The 12,036-nt window shown below is 35.9% G+C and overlaps 1 protein-coding gene across 1 annotated transcript in view; it reads right to left on the bottom strand.

Annotated features, from left to right (window-relative positions):
* Positions 1-252: 252 nt before the first annotated feature.
* ERC2 (ELKS/RAB6-interacting/CAST family member 2) overlaps positions 253-12,036 on the bottom strand; it is an 858,283-nt gene continuing 846,499 nt past the window's right edge. Inside the window, 1 exon segment of the mRNA XM_038411791.2 lies at positions 253-3,135. The gene's annotated coding sequence lies outside the window, so the exon portion shown is untranslated.

Genomic DNA, 12,036 nt, shown 5'->3' with positions numbered 1-12,036 from the left:
ACACTTCCTAGCATGAGTAACTATACCTAACTTGCATAAGTAAAGTTACTCTGGTGTGTAAGTGTTTGTGGGATTGGGGCCTAAGAGACTGTTTCCTTTTTGAAACAGTTTGTGTAACAGTAACAGGAAGATAAATTACTTTGAATGGTAGCAATTAGAGAAATGAGGAGTGTGATGAATTTACCATGTGGAAAACATCTTATATTGTTTATAGTTATTAAACTTAGCTTTAATGACACTACACTGATTTTCAGAAAGAAACAGTTTATTTGATGAATAGAAACAAGCTGATCAACAGTAAGTACTTCCCACACATATGATAATAATGTTATGATCTCTAAATACCTTGGTACTTCACACTTTTACTAGACATTAAATTACAATGACTGTCTAATACATGCCCACTGGTAATTTCTAAGGATTCCTTAGTTTCATATCAATGTCCTTAACCACATATCAATATCACAATCCAGAACATGCCACTCACTTGAGAAAAATATTACATGAGCACTGTCAAATGAGGGGTTAAGGTAAATAGAGAATACTGACCCATTGCTGCAGAACATCACATTCCAACATCACTCTACACAAAAAAACAAAACACAACCCTCCCCCCACACACATTGCAGATATAGTTTGTATCAACACATCTGAGGTCTTTTCATAAACACTGTTGAAAAAGGAAATTTAAACCCACTTTCAAATGAAAGTCAATGTGCAGTTATGTGCACACTAGATACACAAAATTCATTAAATACAAAATTCATACTGTACATTTAAATGAAAGAAAGAATGTGCAGTACAAGCCTGATTCCACACTAAAATAATAATTATCTTAAATGTTAGCCAAAAGTTGGTTTAATTTGTTACATTTGGAAGGGGGGAGGGAGGAACTACCAAACATTGCTGAAATAAAATATTTTCCCAACATCACAGTGTTTATTGTAAACCCCGAGATTCTATTTCAGTATATGAAAGGATTTTTCTCCAAACATCATAGATATTACATGAAATGAAAAAAACGAAATGTTAGACAAAATTTTTTTCTTTTGGGGCTAACTCATAGCCCCTGATAAAAGTTTAGATCAATACTCTTACAATATGAATGGAGCAAAAAGTGCTCCTAAAATAATGTCTGTGACAAAATTGGCACATACATATAAATATCTAACTATACAGTTTTGTTTTTATGACCCTATTTTCCCCTAGTTTATTTCCTACTTCAAGTATTCAGTTGCAGAGTTAAGGTAAAGACCTGATTGTAAGAGACACAGACGGTTGTCCCTTACTGTAACAACAAGTTCTTCACAAGAAACTAGTTATGTTTGAGTTTGCAAGTGCAACATTTGTCATATGTGCTAAATAAACTCCAAGAGCTTTGCTGTTTTGAAAACAAAGATCTAAAATTCCATTGATAGTTAAAGGACAAACTTTTTAAACATGAATGAATTTGGATCACTTATGCTATACTAATTCTATACATTTTATTCTATTTACTGAGACGAAACATCAAGAAGGACTCCTGCTTGACTTAGTTGCTCTTTATTTGCACCAAAAATGATGGTACAACTAAATAAGATACCATTTTCTAGACAACAATCATTTTAAAGGGGTTAATATAGGTATGGCTCACATAGGATGTTACTTCAGGGATAATTGCACCAATGATTTTAAAAAATAACATTTTTCTAAATTCAGTGCAAGACTTTTGGAATAACCACGTTAGAATCCTTTTTTTACAGCAGCAAAGAAAAACTACTAAGAATTAAGGCCACCCATGCTTAAATTCATTGTTTGTCCTTTAATAATGCAAATATTCAATTGCCACTCATGTCAGTATAGAAGTACTTCTTCCACTGACAAAAAGAGAGATGCATCAGTAAAACAGTTGAACATTTGCACGTTTGCCAGACTGACTGAAAATGGTTATGAAGTTGTAAGGATCCTCTCTCTGAGGAAGTGGTAGAGATTTAACTCTCATTTGTGTCTCATCACTCCATTAGAAAGACTTCAGATTTTTCTTTTTCCTGGCATGTGCTTTAAATTATTCATCTTTACTTCAAATTCTTTGTTGATACAGACAGCTTTTCATTTCTCCTCATTCACTGATATATTTTCTTGTTTAACATTGAAAATTCATTGGGCTCCATGATGGAGGCTGTTTGTTCACTATAGAAAACAATGACAAATGGTCCTTCATTTATAGGAGGCCCAATGCATATACTGTATTCACAGCATTCTTATCTTCATATATTTATGAGTCCCAGCTTTTATTAATACATACCTGTATGCATGTGGATGGTAAAAGGTTGATCCACTTCTGTATATGTGTGCATGTATACACATGTACATTTTCATACCTCAAGCTTTTACCATCCACTAATATATAAATTTGGTATGTAAATTATTGATGATCAATTTAGATGGCCCATGCATTGTCAGAGACACACACCATATTTTCATAAGGCTAATCCTTGCCAACAGCAAATAGTACCAAAAATTGATTTCATTTCCAACCTGGCCCAGAGCTTAATACTCGTTACACTATCAAAATGTGATTATTTGAGTAACAGTAGATAAGAAAACGGAGGAGGGTAAAGGCTTAGTTTTTACTTTTCTGAAAAGCCCACTTCTAACTGGGGGTAAGATTAATGCAGACTCCATTATATAACCGTGTACTAATATCTCAAATGCACTTTAGAAGTGTTACTGTAGAATACACTAGGCAGAATCAGCAGATGAAGATACTGCACCTAACAGAACCTGAATTACACATTAAAAATCAATACCAATTAATCAGCATTGGTTAAAAGACTCTATTTAACTGAACTTCATTAAATAATAATATTCTGAACATAAGGCCCATTAAAGGTGGAAATGAAGTTCTTATAATTTCTGATTGAGTCCCCTTCATTATCATCCAGAGTATCTGACTTCATAATGACTACAAGAAATAATGGAGAAGACACCAATTTATGCAGCATTTCATCTGTTAACAACCTCAGCATTCATCTTCTGTTTCTATGATCTGCTCCAGGATGTCATGGTTACATTTGGAGATCCACTGCAACAGAGTATCAGCTTAATTCTGCAGTGCTGCATTTTTTCCTCCTCTTTCTCCAGCTCCTCTGACAACTGTAACAACACAATAAACCATTCCAATTATTAAAATGCTTGACAAGAACAAATAGTCTCAATTCTTACCCAGTCATGGCTCTCATGGAAGTGAGAAGAAATTTTGCTTACATAGAGAGTGAGTTAGGTTCAAATCTGGACATCTTTAAATTCTATCTATTATATTTATAGAGTGCCAGTCATCCTAGTACTTAGGCCCATGTTTATTTCTTCTACTGTTTACTTGTACAGCAATATCTAAAAGACTGGGGCTTCTTTTAAATTCCAAAGATGTGAGAAACCACTGGATATTGTGATTTTTTTACATGTTAAACATATTTGCGTGTCTTATGCAAATGGACAGGATCTTAGGAGTAGAAGGGGTGCAGTTGCTGACAAACCTAAAGGTCTTTATTTTGAAAGACGGCAAGATCCTTTCATTTGCCTGCAAGTAGAAAAGCAATTACTACTTGAAATAAGAGCCTGGTGCTGCTGCCCCCCGCCTCTCCCCCAAGAGGTGCTGAGGGCCCTTAATTCCTAATGAATTCCATGGCAGGTCAGGGTATTCAGTACCTCTCAGGACCTTCCAAAATTGAGAGTACTGAAAACAACAGAACATTTTACCGGTATATTTTAAAGTAAGTCCATTTCAATTTGCTAAAAAGTAGATTGAGGTATTTTAGAAATGCAAATCTCAGATTTATAGAAGGTTAAAATATACAAATGTTCACTATGACCATTTTTGTCCTGTAACCACTTACCCACAAGAATTGTACTTACTAGTATGAGTAGTGTTATTGAAGTAAATGGGATTTCTCAAAATAATAAGCACTATGGGCCAGAGTCACAACCCTAGGAAGTTAGTGGAAAGACTCCTACTGCCTTCCATGGGCTTTGGACCAGGCACAAAATCTGGTAGTAAGTATATGCAGGGTCAGGCCCAACTCATTGTAATTACAACAGAACTCAAGTAACAATAAAATGCCTAACAGCCTTGAATACAGTGCAGTCAAACAGTCTTATTCAGTACATGTATATGTCAGAAAGTTGGGGGGGGGAGAGAACCAAACAATTATCCCGCAGTGCATGTGCACATTAATTTATTGAGTTTGTGAATAAAAAAAAACAAATGCATTTACCTACTAGGATTCTCAATTGTTGGTCTCACTTTCACGTAACTGACAAGTTTCCCAAATGTTAGTTTAAAAATGACATAAAATATAATATTCAACAAATCATCTTTCTGGTCTTGATACTGTTAAAAGACTATGATGAAGTTGTTTTGTAAATAGAATTATTTGGCTAAAATGGCGTTTTATTTTTAAAAGCTAACACTTTATCAGTATTATTCTGAAAGTGCAGCTCCACACTGCTTAAGTGCTGTGGACAAACAAACATGCAAATAATTTGAAATCTGTATTTACAGGTACATACCTGTGTGGTGGCTGCATATATTTATAGTCAGATGAACTATCAATCTTCTTACAAGAACTTTTTACAATTCTTTTGGTTAAAACACTTAGGGCCTGATCCAAAGCCCATCCAAGTCATAGGAAAATTCCCACTGCCTTAAACGGGCTTTGGATCAGGCCATTGAATAGGAAAAAAAAACGACTTCTGCAGAGCTGGAAAGCAAGGGAGTTCCTAAAGTAGATCATGTTACTAGTTCTGGCACATAAAATCTTTGCAAACTTTTTATGAAAACTGTAAGTCAGAGCACGTGTTACATTTTGTGAACTGTGCATAGTTCCCATTCTTTTGTGTACTGAGGATTTTATAATCATCCAAAGAGATATATAGATACAGGAAACACCCATGGAAATTAATGAGAAGTGTACATACCTGCAAGTATTAGAACAAAAAATGTCTACACCATTTTTTTAACAGGTTGGGAAATGAATAAAACAATCTTCTATATACCTTGATATTTTACAAGCTAAAGCACCTTTGCAATTAACACTCATTTATGCCGTTAAAAGTAAAGAACTCCGATCAAACAATGCTAGTCTGAGAAAAAGCAATCAAAGGCAAAATAACAGGTTTCAGAGTAGCAGCCGTGTTAGTCTGTATTCGCAAAAAGAAAAGGAGTACTTGTGGCACCTTAGAGACTAACAAATTTATTAGAGCATAAGCTTTCGTGAGCTACAGCTCACTTCAAGCTGTAGCTCACGAAAGCTTATGCTCTAATAAATTTGTTAGTCTCTAAGGTGCCACAAGTACTCCTTTTCTTTTTGCAAAGGCAAAATACAATCTCTCTGAAGTCCATTTTCCTACTTTTCATTTAGGGTTTGACGTACAATAACAGAACTCCTGGATAAAACTCCACCCACTTAATCAACCAATCCATTCTTCAGGAAACTAGATTATTGGAAGTACACCACACATGGGAAATGCACAAAAAATTTTTCAAATAAGTCAAATATATAAAAGGATATTGCTGTCAAACACCTACTAGGTCTGAGTAAATATTATTTATATTTGTGTTTCTTCAATGCAGTACACAGCCTACACTGAAAAAAATACAAACCTAAGATTTGGCTAGATATATTGGACCTGATATTCAGAAGTGTTCAGCACCCAGAACTCCGAGTGATGTCAATGGGAGCTACAAGTGCTCAGCACCTCGGAATGTCAGTTAGATATCACTGAATGAAAATTACACAGGGATCTGAAGATATAAAAAGTGTGATTGCTCATAATGTATTTTCAGAATATTTTTCTTTTGGATAAAGACACCTGCCTGATTACTAGTTTCTGCCTCCAGTCCTTTCCTTTCAGTGGTTATTTGCAGAGAGGGTAAACACAAAGGGGTTAAAGGGGAAACTGTTTAATAACGGTAGTAAAATGCAAGCTATTTTTGACATCTGGGTTAATGTCCATTATGTTCCATATGCTTTCCAAATGTTTGCAACAAGCACCCACATACAAAAACAGATACTCATTCACATAGCCTTAAATTGCCCTCTTCTAACCTGTTACACATTGTACCAGCATAAAAGACCAACAACTGATATGGTCATTAGTGAGTGAGAGAGAGAAAATAGCCAGTTATTGTTAGAAAATTGGTATCTAACCAAATGTTGGTACTACAAAGCTATCATTAATCAAAATCCAGTAGGGCCATTTCTGCTCCTTAACAATCTATTAGAAGACATCTGCATTATGACTTAACATCTTTAGAAATGTTGTCAGAATGAATTCCCTGTATTCCTAGTGAAGGTTTATTTATTATTATGATCAAAGTACTAACAGATTATGTTAAATAATTTACTTTTCTTGCTCTAAGCAACTAACCAAAACAGTAATAATTCAAAAATAGGATTAGAGACCATTGATACTAGCAGTTTTAATACTGTGTTATGGAATGCCAAATTATAATATGAATGCAATTGCGATCCAAATGCATTCTTAAGTATTTGTGGTCAACCGCAAACTATGAAATATTGAGATGGGTAATGAAAAATGGCATGGGATTCTATTCCTGATTCTGCCACTGACTCACTATCTGACCTTGGGACCTTTCTATGCCTTAAATCCCCTTATATCGGAAGGTAAATAACACAGAACTACCTCACAAGGAGTTGAGCTTTGAGATTCTTAGATGGGTGCTAAATATTATTATTTTTCAGTCTCTGTATTTGATGAAAACTATATACCATAATAAAAGATTACTTTCATATACTGAGTTACAAGTAAAAAGTGAGTATGTGGTTTGTTCAGATACTTGTAACTGTCAATATTAGCATGTATTACAAAAAGGTGATTCCCATGGTCTTCAGTGACAAGTACCATGTGGGCATAACTGAAAAACTGTGGTTAGATTCAGCTAAGAATCTGCTCATGACTTCAGTGCAATCCTGCATTTTAGATCAATGAGAATCTTGGGGACTGTTTTTCCCCTTCCTCTCAAGTGCAGATGCAAACATGGTCAAAATTTAGAAACTTGAAATTCAGCACTAGGGACAACATTGGGTGCTTTTGTATGCAAATCTAATAGAAATGTGCTCCACTATCATTTTTCTTATATTAATACATTATTGAACACAATAGGCTACCTACAATTTGAACTCCTCTGTCACTGCAACCTGAGGACTTGTATTGTTCCTGTAACTTTTGGACTGCCAAATTCTTGGGAGGGGACAGTCAAATCCACAAAGAAGATTTTGAATGAATAAAGATCTGCCTGTTTCTAAATGAGTATATCATTTTGTCAAACACTGCTATATGGATTTAAAAGTCTGTAGCAAAGAGGGCCAAACCAGGAGAAATAATTAAAATATAATTTTTTATCCAACCTGAAATAGAAAACTTGCAATACCAAGATGCCAAAGACACCTAAGACACTTGCTGAGTTAAGTGAAAAGGTAAAATCTTGTTTGAATTTATAGCATTCCTTCAGTGTCCCTCTAGGAGTTTGGCTTTATGCCAGTGTTCCTTGTTAAAAATTTGTTAAACGTGTTTGGCATTAATGCAAACACAAAGTACTCATTTGTTACAAATTCTATTGGAATGCATTCATTTAAGGCAATGAAGTAGTTACCAGAAAAGAAAAAATGTTCATTAAGTACATTTTAAAAATACAATGATGTATGCAGAGCATAACTATGGCGCCCCAGTGGCTATATAAATATCTGACAGAATAACCACAAGTTGTGTTTGGTTTGAAATTAGACTCTTTGAAACATAACTGATAGAACAAAAACAGGTTTTGTTTGTTGTCAAAACTGATGTTAGTTTTTCTTGTTTAGAACTAGTTACAATAACCAAAGTTTTGGCATACAATTTCTTAACTCTCAAATCAATAAAACATACAGGTTAAAATAATGCAGAAGGAAGTTTCTTGCATCAAATTGTAAACTGAGCACTGCATATTCTATCCAGAAAACAAAACACCCTGCTTTCAGGAGAGCAAATTTTAGTCATTCTTAAAAATTCCATGTAGAGGAAATGACACCTGTTAGTTTTGCTATTGTCTGACAACACTTGGGTACATGTAGGCAAAATGAGCACCGTTTAGTCATAGTACAGCAAAAATAAAACAAACACCCCAAACCCTGTTTAAACGATTTAAATCTTAATAACTTACTCTCTTCTTCATGGTAACATTAAATATTCCTGAATAATGATAATTTCTTTAGAAGAGATCATTCTGAAGTTTCTTAGACTTTAGAGACTATCATTAAATTGTTAAAACAGATTCATTCTTCCTCTTACTATACTTTGCTTTACAGATTATTTACAGTAAATCTTAAAATAGTAAAAGTATGAGATAAACTATCCTTTTTGAAGTTTCCAAATAAAAGTAGATAGAGTGAAGTAAGACAATGCAGGTATAAATATTTAGTGATTCACAATAATTATCTATAAAATCAATACTTTTAAAGAAAGGACTTTGTTCATTTTCTGGAAGGGTAATTCAGAAATGAGCACATTTTATTATTTATGTTTTAAATTCTTTACACAATAAAGTTAATCTGCACAAAAAGATCTAGAACTGGCTGAATTCCTGCATAGATCTGATGAATTTTCCAGATTCCTATAATGCCAGAATTGTCAAACTACCCTAACAGCTTTCTTTGACAGAGTTGTGGATGGAGGGAAGTGGGAGATGTGGTAAATGTTGACTTTAGTAAGGCTTTTGATACTGTCTCGCATGAGCTTCTCACAAACAAACTAAGAACATACAACCTAGATGGATCTACTGTAAAGTGGTTGCATAACTGGTTGGAAAACTGTTTCCAGAGAATAGTTATCAGTGGTTCACAGTCAAGCTGGAAGGGCATATCAAGTGGGGTCCTGCAGGGATCAGTTCTGGGTCCAGTTCTGTTCAATATCTTCATCAATGATTTAGATAATGGCATAGAGAGTACACTTATAAAGTTTGTGGCCAATACCAAGCTGGGAGGGGTTGCAAGTGCTTTGGAGGATAGGATTAAAATTCAAAATGATCTGTACAAACTGGAGAAATGGTCTGAAGTAAATAGGATGAAATTCAATAAGGACAAATGCAAAGTACTCCGCTTAGGAAGGAAAAATCAATTGCACACATACAAAATGGGAAATGATTGCTTAGGAAGGAGTACTGCGAAACGGATCTGGGAGTCATAGTGGATCACAAGCTAAATATGAATCAAATATGTTTAGTTTGGAGAAGAGAAGACTAAGGGGAGACATGATAACTGTTTTCAAGTATATAAAAGATTGTTACAAGGAAGAGGGAGAAAAATTGTTCTCTATAGTCTCTGAGGGTAGGACAAGAAGCAATGGGCTTAAATTGCAGCAAAGGTGGTTTAGGCTGGACATTAAGAAAAACTTCCTGTCAAGGTAGTTAAGCACTGTAATAAATTGCATAGGGAGATTGCAGAATCTCCATCACTGAAGATTTTTAAGAGCAGGTTAGACAAACACCTGTCATGGATGCTCTAGATAATACTTAGTTCTGCCTTGATGCAGGGGACTGGACAAGAATTTCTCTTGAGGTCCCTTCCAGTCAGGGGATACCATCATAGGGCCTAATCACATCAGCCACACTATCAGAGGCTCGTTCACCTGCGCATCTACCAATGTGATATATGCCATCATGTGCCAGCAATGCCCCTCTGCCATGTACATTGGCCAAACTGGACAGTCTCTACGTAAAAGAATGAATGGACACAAATCAGACGTCAAGAATTATAACATTCAAAAACCAGTTGGAGAACACTTCAATCTCTCTGGTCACTCGATCACAGACCTAAGAGTGGCTATACTTCAACAAAAAAGCTTCAAAAACAGACTCCAACGAGAGACTGCTGAATTGGAATTAATTTGCAAACTGGATACAATTAACTTAGGCTTGAATAGAGACTGGGAATGGATGAGTCATTACACAAAGTAAAACTATTTCCCCATGGTATTTCTCCCTCCCACCCCACCCCCCACTGTTCCTCTGATATTCTTGTTAACTGCTGGAATTAGCCTACCTGCTTGTCACCATGAAAGGTTTTCCTCCTTCCCCCCCCTGCTGTTGGTGATGGCTTATCTTAAGTGATCACTCTCCTTACAGTGTGTATGATAAACCCATTGTTTCATGTTCTCTGTGTGTGTGTATATAAATCTCTCCTCTGTTTTTTCCACCAAATGCATCCGATGAAGTGAGCTGTAGCTCACGAAAGCTTATGCTCTAATAAATTTGTTAGTCTCTAAGGTGCCACAAGTACTCCTTTTCTTTTTGCGAATACAGACTAACACGGCTGCTACTCTGAAACTTCCAGTCTTATGATTCTATTTTATGAATTGCTAACCTGAGATACGAACAACAGCAGATACCATAGGAATGAATAAAATCAAATTGTTCCAAATCATCTGGGCAATGAGAGTCCTTGAAAACTACTGTACCATTATATGATAGAACTAGATGAAGTTTGTGAGCCTTGAGACTATTTAGACAAGGATGCTTACTCTACTAGGAATGTTTATAAATCAAAGTTAGGACACTGATGTTACTTGATAGATTTTTTTTTAATAGATACTTTTTTATAAAAACAAGTCTGGTGCAAAAACAACGCTAATCAGAACTATGCCAAAATTTAAAACATATTCTTCAGTGTGTAATTTCCACATTGAAATAAAAAGGAGATCACAGGAACTCCATTAAGAATCAATTCAAAATATGTTCTCACAGGGCCTGAATCAAAGTTTACTGAAGTCTGTGGACAAACTGCCTTTGATGTCAATGGGCTTTGGATCAGGCTCAGAGAAGGAGAAAGGACTAGTCACTAGGGCACAAAGCTATTTGTCAGGATGCCAATGTCTCCCCCAAGGTGCAAAGTTTGAAACAGGACATTTGCTAACATTTTAAATGAGCAGAAATATTGACTCATGAAGTGGCTCAAACGACAGAGGTCCCAACGTGATCCTAAAAACTGGCAATAGTAGAGATCACCCAATGAAATTTGATGGAGCCTTTTTCATCCTTGCTGATGTGGAATGCCATTTATTCTCCTGCTAGGGACTAATTAGAGGCCTTGTCTGAAGATCAAGGTTTTGCAATCTCTGCTTCTTAATAACATGGTTTGCCCGTCCGCCACCTGGGACAAGGCAAGTGCTCTCTTTTACTCCCAAACAGCAGGCACTGCCTTAGGTCTATACATGTGCAGGCAGGAATCTGTTCCGGCACTTTCAGTAATTTAACCACTTCGCTATTAGCCTTCTATAACCATACTCAAAGTCCTGAATTAGCAGTGACCCATCCCACAGGAGTACATCTATTTAATATAAATTACCATGTGATTGGATATCAGATAGTAAGGGAAAACTTAATATATAATTATGATAATAAATGATGACATCAGAATTGTGTGGTCTATTTATAGATGAAGCGGAGGACACAAATCGACAAACCATTTGTTTTGTTTCAGAGTTAGAGACAATTCAAACTTTCGGTGGCTGACAAATGAAGTGGTTAAATAAAAGCTGTGTCAAGCCCCCAATCTAATAAGTCATCTTATTAGGAAGTTGTGATGCCCTGCTTGCCCTGGCTTGTGGCTTGTCTGCTCTTCTGAAAGATCTCCTGCTGGGACCTTTGTGGCATTACATGAGGCAGAGAAGGCTGCTGCAATATATGAGCCTTGATTCTGAGCAGCCAAAACAGCAGGAGAACTAAGCTGCAAAGAATTAAACATGTAACAACTCTACAGCACAGACAGTGATTGAGGTTGGCCCTTTTGCTGTTGACACATTCTGGCCCCTGTAGGTTGTGGTCACTAAGCCCATTAGAGTTGCAGTGTGGCAACAGCTAGTTCAGCAAGTTCAATGTGTTTTTGTTTTATTTCTAAACACAGGGTGCAAGCTCGCAGTGATAGCAGAATGAAGTAAGGCAACAGAACCATGCTATAAACACAGTCGTCATTGTCTGGGATGTGAAATCTGTTTTCAAACTGC

Source organism: Dermochelys coriacea, chromosome 7, assembly GCF_009764565.3.
Source record: "Dermochelys coriacea isolate rDerCor1 chromosome 7, rDerCor1.pri.v4, whole genome shotgun sequence".
Lineage (NCBI taxonomy): Eukaryota > Metazoa > Chordata > Testudines > Dermochelyidae > Dermochelys > Dermochelys coriacea.
Note: the sequence above shows the minus strand (reverse complement) of the source record. Positions and strands in the feature narration are given on the sequence as shown.